Genomic DNA, 9,034 nt, shown 5'->3' on the forward strand with positions numbered 1-9,034 from the left:
GCATATCAGTGAAGGCCCAGTGGGAACCTGGACTTCTGTTAATACCTCAACTTGACAGTAATGATGCAGTGTACCCTTTCTCTCACTGGCGCACTGCCAAAAAAGGCCTGCTGAAACTACAACCAAGATCTAATATTCATGTAATCAGAATTCCAGAAGGAGAAGAGAAAGTAGGTGGGGCTGAAAAAGCTTTCAAAGTCATTATTTAATGACTGAAAACTCCCCAAATTGGGTAAAGGACATATTCTTACAGGTTCAAGAAACTGAGCAAACCCCAAACAGGAGAAACTCAAAGAAATCTATGCTAAAACACATCATATCAAATGTGAAAACTAAACACAAGCAAAAAAAGATCTTGAAAGCAGTAAGAGAAAAATGATACCATAATTATAGGAGAAAAAACAATTAGAATGACAGTACATTTCTCATCCAAAACCATGGTGGGGAGATAGAAGAAGTCATAAATTTTTTCAAGTACTGAAAGAAAAAGAACTATCAACTCAGAATTGTATATCCAGAAAAAATTCTTGAGTAATTAAAAAGAACTCAAGACATTCTCAGATGACAGAAAACTAAGAAAATTTGTTGCCAGCAGAACTACCCTAAAAGAATGGTCAAGGAAACTCTTCCCGTAGAAAAGAAGTGACAAAAGAAGAAATCTGAAATGTCAGGAAGGAAGGAAGTACAATGAAAAGAGCAAAAAATAAGTAAATACAACAGGTTTCTCATATCATCTTCAGTTTTTCTAAATTATGTTTTAAAAAATAAAATAAATTATTTAACAATTGAAGCAAAAGTTATAATAATATCTGATGTGGCTCTCAGTGTATGTAGAGAAATCATTTAAGACAATATTATAAATGGGAGAGAGTGAAAAGACAAAAAAGGAGGTAAGGTTTCTACACTTCACTGAAACTGGTAAAATACTGATGCCAATTGACTGTGATAAGTTATGCATATATAATGTAATACTCACATCAACCATTAAAGAAGCAGATATTCTCAAAAATCAAATAGAATTCTAACCCACAGGAAGGCAGGAATAAATGTGATAAATAAAATACAGAGGGGAAAAAACAGAAAACAAACAATGAATGTCAGACCTAGGCCATAATATTTCAATAATTATATGAAATATAAATGGTGTAAACACATCAACTGTAGAGATTAGCAGAGAAGGAAATGGCAACCTACTCCAGTATTCTTGCCTGGAGAGTCCTGTGGACAGAGGAGCCTGGTGGGCTGCTGTCCATGGGGTTGCATAGAGTTGGACACGACTGAAGTGACCTAGCATGCATGCATGCATTGGAGAAGGAAATGGGAACCCACTTCAATATTCTTGCCTGGAGAATTCCAGGGACGGAGGAGCCTGGTGGGCTGCCGTCTATGGGGCCACACAGAGCCAGAAACGACTGAAGCGACTTAGCAGCAGCATTATAGAGATTAGCAGAGTGGATTTCTTAGCACCATGCTCTAATCAACTGGGCTAACCAGCTAGCAGATTAGAGTTATTTTTTAAATGACACAACTCATCTCAAATATATAATGATAGGTAGGTTGAAAGTAAAAGGATGGGAAAAAGTGTATCAGTAGATGTCAGTCCAAGTAAAATTATCAAAAGAGAAAAAGACAAAACATAATGATAAAAGGGTTAGTCTACCAATAAGATATAGCAATCCTAAACTGTTGAAGCAAAAGCTGAGAAAGTAAAAGGGAAACAAATATTATAGTTGCAAACTCCAACATTGTATCTCAAAAACTGATAGGAAAAACTAAACAGAAAAATCAGTAAGGACATAGAAGAATTAAAAATGCTATCAACCAGTAAGATCTAATCAACTTTTAAAAGCACTCTACATCACAACAGCAGAATACACATTCTTTTCAAGCACTCATGGAACATATACCAAAATAGACAATATTCAAGCCATAAAACCAACTTCAACAAATTTAAAATAATTGAAATCATACATAATGTGTTTTCCCAGTACAATGGAATCAAAGTAGAAATCATAATCAGAAAGACAACAGGAAAATCTCTAAACATGTAGAAATTAAACAACAAACTTCTTAACCATGCATAGATCAAAGAGGAAGTCTCAAAGAAAATTAAAAAAAATACAGACAACTGAATGAAAGTTAAAATAAAACACATCAAAATACATGGGACAGAGCTGAAGCAGTATTGAGAGGGAAGCTTATAGCACTTATTGCTTATCTTATAAATTAGGAATGGTCTCAAATCAATAATCTAAGTTCCTACCTCAAGAAACTAGAAAGAGAAGTGCGAAATAAACTCGAAGAAAGCAGAAGGAAGGAAAGAAAACACAGAAATCAATAAAATTGAAAAATAGGAAAACAACAGATAAAAGCAATAAAACAGAAAGCTCTTTGAACACATCAATAATATTTATAAACTTCTAGTAAGATTGAATACAAAGAGAGACAATCTAAATCACCAATATCTGAAATGAAGCAGGATATTGCAGACCACACAGCTGTTAAAAAGGTAATAATGGAATACTTGAACAACTTTCCACTTATAACTTCAATAAATCCTCAAACCCCACAAAAACTCAATCAAGAATTCAATCAAAACAAAAAAAATAGAATTCAATCAAAAGGAAATATACTACTTGAATAATACTATTAAAGAAATTGAATTTGTAATTTAAACACTCCTCTAAAAGAAAATTCTACATGGATTCATTGGAAAATTTTGCCCAACACCCAAACAAGAATTAACAGCAATTTTACACATTCTCTTCCAGAAAACTTAAGATGAAAAACACTCCACAACTGATTTTAAGAGGCCAGATTTACACTGATAATAAAACCAAAGACAATAACCAAAAATGAAAGCTATATACCAGTTTCCCTTATTAATATAGATGCAAAATTCCTCAACAAAATATTAGCAAGCCAAATCCAATAATATAAAGAATTGTACACCATGCCCAAATGGGATTCATTCCACAAATATAATGCTATTTCCATGTTTGAAATTCAATCAATATAATGTACCATGCCAATAAATTAAAGATGAAAAATCATGATAATATCAGTTGGTGCAGAAAAAGCATTTGACAAAATCCAACAGTAATTCATGATTATGAGCTCTCCAAAAGTTAAGAATGGAAGGGAACTAATTCAATTTGATGATGATCATCTACAATCAACATCAAACTTACAAGGAAATATTCTATGCCTTCCTGCTAATATCAGGAAAAAGGTAAAGATGCCCATTCTCACCACTGCTATTTAACATAGTACTGGAAATTCTAGACACTGCAATAAAACAAGGAAAAAATGTATACAGATTGGAAAGAATGAAACAAAATTGTATTTGCAGATAACAGGATTGTCTACATAGAAAATCCCAAGGAATCTATGAAAATCTTACAGAACTAATATGTACAGCAACATCATGGTAGATAAGACCAACATACATAAATCAATCACATTTCTATATATTAATACTATCAATGAAGATGCAGACATTGAAGTTGAAAACAGTAGTATTTACAATCATTACAAAGAAAACAGGGAAAAAGCTGGCTTAAAACTCAACATTCAAAAAACTAAGATCATGGCATCTGGTCCCATCACTTCATGGCAAATAGATGGGGGGAAAGTGGAAACAGCGACAGATTTTATTTTTGGGGGCTCCAAAATCATACAGATGGTGACTGCAGCCATGAAATTAAGACACTTGCTCCTTGGAAGAAAAGCTATGACAAACCTAGACAGTGCATTAAAAAGCAAAGGCACCACTTTGCTGATAAACGTCTGTATAGTCAAAGCTATGATTTTCCCAGTAGTCATGTATGGATGTGAGAGTTGGATCATAAAGAAGGCTGAACATTGAAGAATTGATAAATTTGAACTGTGGTTCTGGAGAAGACTCTTGAGAGGCCCTTGGACCACAAGGAGATCAAACTAGTCAGTCTTAAAGGAAATCAACCCTGAATATTCATTGGAAAGTTTGATGCTGAAGCTGAAGCTCCAATACTTTGGTAACGTATGCGAAGAACTGACTCATTGGAAAAGACCCTGATGCCTGGAAAGATTGACGGCAGGAGGAGAAGCGGGTGACAGACGATGAGATGGCTGGATGGCATCACTGACTCAAAGGACATGAGTCTGAGCAAACTCCAGGAGATAGTGAAGGACAGGGAAGCCTGGCGTACTGCAGTCCATGGAGTCACAAAGAGTCCGACACGACAGAACAGAACAACAACAAAGAAAAGTAAATACTTAGGTATACATTTAATGAAACATGTACTGTATCTGTATGCTGAAAATGTCAAAATGCTCTTGAAAGAAGAGCTAAAAAAACATCAAAAGGCATAGTCTGTTCATGGATTGGAAGACTCAACACAGTAAAGATGTCTATTTTCCCCAAACTGATAGTTTTAACTCAATTTCTATCAAAATCCTAACAAGATTACTTTTTGGAAAAACGGACAAGATTATTCTAAAATGTATATGGAAAGGTAAAGGAATTAAAATAACTTCTTTGAAAAACAATAACAAAGTGAGAAGAATCACTACCTCTGATTTCAAGACATTATATAGCTATAGTAATCACAAGTGTGTAGTATTAGCTATGTAGGCTAGTTATATAGATCAATTGAATAGAATAGAAAACCTTGACATAGTTCCACACAAGTGTGATCAACTGGTTTTTGACAAAGGTGAAAAAGCAATTTATAATCTGTTTAACAAATAATGTCAGGGCAATTGGACATCTATAGGCAAAAAAAAAAAAAAAAAAAAAAAAAAAAACCTACTAAATATTTGGATCATAGACTTAAATGTAAACTTCAAAATTATAACACTTTTAGAAGAAAACAAAGGAGAAAATCTTCAGGACCTAGAACTTGGAGAGGAGTTTCTTACATATGACATAAAAAACACAATCCAGAGGGGAAAATTGATAAATTGGACTTTATGAAAAGTAAAAACTTATTCTGCAGAAGACTCTAAAGAGGATGAAGAGACAAGCTACACACTGGGAGAAAAAATTTACAAACCACACAGCTAACAAAGAACTCATATCCAGAATATGTAAATAAAACTCAATAGAAAAAATTTCTAATTGAAAATAGGCAAAAAGTGTGAAGAGATATTTCATCAAAGAGGATATACGTTTGGCAAATAGTCACATGAAAAGATGTTTAACATTTCTTGCATTAGGGAAACACAAACTAAGATCATAATGAGATATCATTATATACTTATTTGATGTCATGTGTTCTCAGTCGTGTCTAACTCTTTGCAACCCTGTGAACTGTAGCTTGCCAGTCTCCTCTGTCCAGGGGATTCTCCAGATAAGAATACTGGACTGGGTTGCCATTTCCTTCTCCGGGGGATGTTCCTGACCCTTTTACAACTGTAGCAAAGATTTCTTTTTTAGTATCACACAGCACATGTGGAATCCTTGTTGACTCACATGGAAATTTTAAAAGAAGAATGCAAGTTTTGCCACTTTTCCTATTTTACTAGCAGATTTTTTTTTTTTTTTTTTTCTGCTCTGCCCTTGGTTTGCAGGACTTTAGGTCCCTGACAAGGAATTGAATCTGTGCCCTTCCACAGTGAGAGCACAGAGTCCTAACCACTGGGCCACTAGGGAACTCCCTGGTTGTTTTTTTAGCTTGTGGGGGTTTTACTGTTCATTAGTTTTGCACCTGGTGTATCTAATTCTTTGCCTATCCAGACCCTGCTGTAGCCTGTAAATAGTGGCTAGGTGGTGAATAAGCAAAAATAAGAAGTTGCTATAGCAACAAATCTCTAGCCATTGACTTGTTGCTTCACAGGCAATTAGGTGTAATCCTGGTTTATCTGGTACCTGTAACATGGGCTTTTCTCCCCCTGAAAGTGAAAGTTAAAGTTGATCAGTCGTGTCTGACTCTTTGCCACCCCATGGACTGTAGCCCCCCAGGCTCCTCTCCATGGGGATTCTCCAGGCAAGAATACTGGAGTGGGTTGCCATGCCCTCCTCCAGGGGATCTTCCAGACTCAGGAATCTAACCAGGGTCTCTTGCATCGCAGGCAGATTCTTTACCAACTGAGCTACCAGGGAAGCCTTTATCCCCCTAGTGTCTCACAATGGACAGGTCCCATCTCATTCTAGAACAACTGTATCTGTCCCCTGCCCATCTCTCTCACACACATCTAGGTTTTTTTTTTTTTTTTTTTTTTGAGCATCCAAAGAATACTGGGCAGATGCAGTCTTCTTTATTGAAGTTGTTTTCCAGGCCACAAGCTCAACATTTTCTAAATGTCTCAAAATTAAATGTACAGATTTCACAATCATTGGAGGTTGGCTCAGCCACCTCTCCCGTGCTATTAATAACTCAATGGAATGTCTCTGCCATTAAAATACTAGGGAATTTACCTATGTGATTGTTAAGCTTCCCAACAAAGTTAGGCATCATTATCCCTGCTTTGCAGAAAGGAAGATTGAGACTCAGAGAAGATGTATCATCTAAAAGCACACAGCTTGTAAGAGGCATATGAATCTAATTGGCTCTTAAACACGCGTTCTTTTCACTACGCCTTTAAGTCCTCAAATCACCTCTCTCATGGGCCATTTGCTCAATAGGATCATTGCTCCTCATTGTCAGTAAGGGCCTGAACACTTGTATTGCCTTTTAAAGTTCCTAGGGCCATGTGTATTTATCCAGAAATGCCAACAAAGGTCCACCTAGTCAAGGCTATGGTTTTCCCAGTGGTCATGTATGGATGTGAGAGTTGGACTGTGAAGAAAGCTGAGCACTGAAGAATTGATGCTTTTGAAATGTGGTGTTGGAGAAGACTCTTGAGAGTCCCTTGGAGTGCAAGGAGATCCAACCAGTCCATCCTAAAGGAGATCAGTCCTGGGTGTTCTTTGGAAGGAATGATGCTAAAGCTGAAACTCCAGTACTTTGGCCACATCATGAGAAGAGTTGACTCATTGGAAAGGACTCTGATGCTGGGAGGGATTGGGGGCAGGAGGAGAAGGGGATGACAGAGGATGAGATGGCTGGATGGCATCACTGACTCGATGGACGTGAGTCTGAGTGAACTCCGGGAGTTGGTGATGGACAGGGAGGCCTGGCGTGCTGCAATTCATGGGGTCGCAGAGTTGGACATGACTTGAGCGACTGAACTGAACTGAACTGAACTGAACTGAATTCTAATTATTCAGTTGGATCTCCAGGTGAATAGATTCTTCTGAAGGAGCCAAGATAGAGGGGAGTTTCAGTGAGGCAAAAGCTGCCAGGAGGTAAAATTCCTAGCCAAGTGTCTTTCTTGCACAGGACTAGGGTCCATGTCAAATATGCTATTTGCAGTGTCCTTTGTCACATAAACTTAGGTCAAGTTTAGAACCAGAAATTGAACTAGGGCCTCTTCCCAAAACTTGTTGCTTAATCTGAGGAGATACCTCTGCAAATGAGCCAGGCTCCATGTGCACTCACCTACAGCCCTAAACATCTCTGGACTTGGCTGGGTCCAGGAGGAATATGGCTATGAAGTCACCATTAGACCCATCCCAACAATTAGTGACGGCATGGCAGAGAGATGAGGTAATAGGACTACAACATGGATCTACCAACTAGACTAATGAAGCAATTTATGTCACCATAACAAGTAGAAAAATACCCAATTTCTGTGTATTTTGGCTTGTTTCCTATGCTATAGCCCAGAACTTCCTTTCCTTTGGCACTATATCTGAAACCCAGAAGATGAACTAGTAACTTGTACACTGAGGTTGGGACCCCTTTTCTCATGGTTAGGTTAGGGACCTATGTCCAATAAATAGCTGGAATCTTTCAATCCAAAGTCCCCAATTTTTAAGCTACCAATTCTCTTGGGATGGTTTAAATTTAGACCTGCCTAGATGCAGACAGCTGAACTGAGAGACTGTCAATCATAATATGCAAAGGCATATTAGCTAATCCATAAATGTATGTTAAATTTACTAGATTCACCTGAGCTTGTTGAATTTAGCCTACACAAAAATTTAAAACTCAGATGTCTCTTTGGCTCATTATATGGACAACCCTGCCCCCTACAGGTACTAGCAAAGAAAAACAGAGCAATCCTAGCCTAGTTTTCAGCGAGAAGAGCTTGTTACACTATATTTGTGGCATTGGGTTCTATTACTTGAGAATTTCTCAGTGATGGCAGAAAACAGTCATTCGAATCAGATTAGAATAAAATAACATAAAAGCCACATTGTTAGGAAAACAAAGAAACCTAGAAAGAGAAATCAAAAGCATAATGTACTTCAACAGGTTAGTATGGACTTAGTTTTCCAGCACTTACAACTGGAAGTAAAGGGGCAGGGAAGAGAGAGTCTTATGTGGTATTATGGAACATGCAGGCAAGCTAGAGTCAGGTCTGTCTTTGATTTTGCCACTTAGGAGTTAAAATCGGAACACTTCACTCCCATGATCAAGACTCCAACAGCTTCTCATCTCAGAATAAAATCCTATCTCCCTTCCCTGGGCTATAAAACCCTCAAGAATTGTCCCTTACTCATCTGTTACAGGTTTCCATCCTCCAACATTGCTCCTTTTCCTCCCTCCAAATAATGAGCAGAGCTCATTTTCTGGGACTGGAATAACCCTAATCCTCTTCATTCAGGTATTGGTTTGTATCACCTCCTAAGAGAGATCTTCTCCAAACACCCTATTTCATCTCAGTCACAATCACATCATACAATTTAATTTTCCCCCAGCATTTAGTTATTGTCTTCACTTACGTTTACGAATGTATCTGCCCCTCCCTAATAAAATGTAAGTTCCATGAAGGCAAGGGCCTTTGTCTTGTTCACCATTGTATCCTTTACACTTGGAACGGTACTTGTGATATAGATGCCAAAAAAAAATTTTTTTTTGACGATCAGTACTAGCAGTGGGACCTGGAGCAAATTATTTAACCCATGATTCTATTTCAGTCATGAAATGAAAGTATTCAATTGCCCCCCCCCCAATTGTTGTATCAAATAAGAGGGGAAGTGTAGGGGAAAAAAAGCTTAGTTCAG

This window comes from Bubalus bubalis, chromosome X (assembly GCF_019923935.1).
Source record: "Bubalus bubalis isolate 160015118507 breed Murrah chromosome X, NDDB_SH_1, whole genome shotgun sequence".
Lineage (NCBI taxonomy): Eukaryota > Metazoa > Chordata > Mammalia > Artiodactyla > Bovidae > Bubalus > Bubalus bubalis.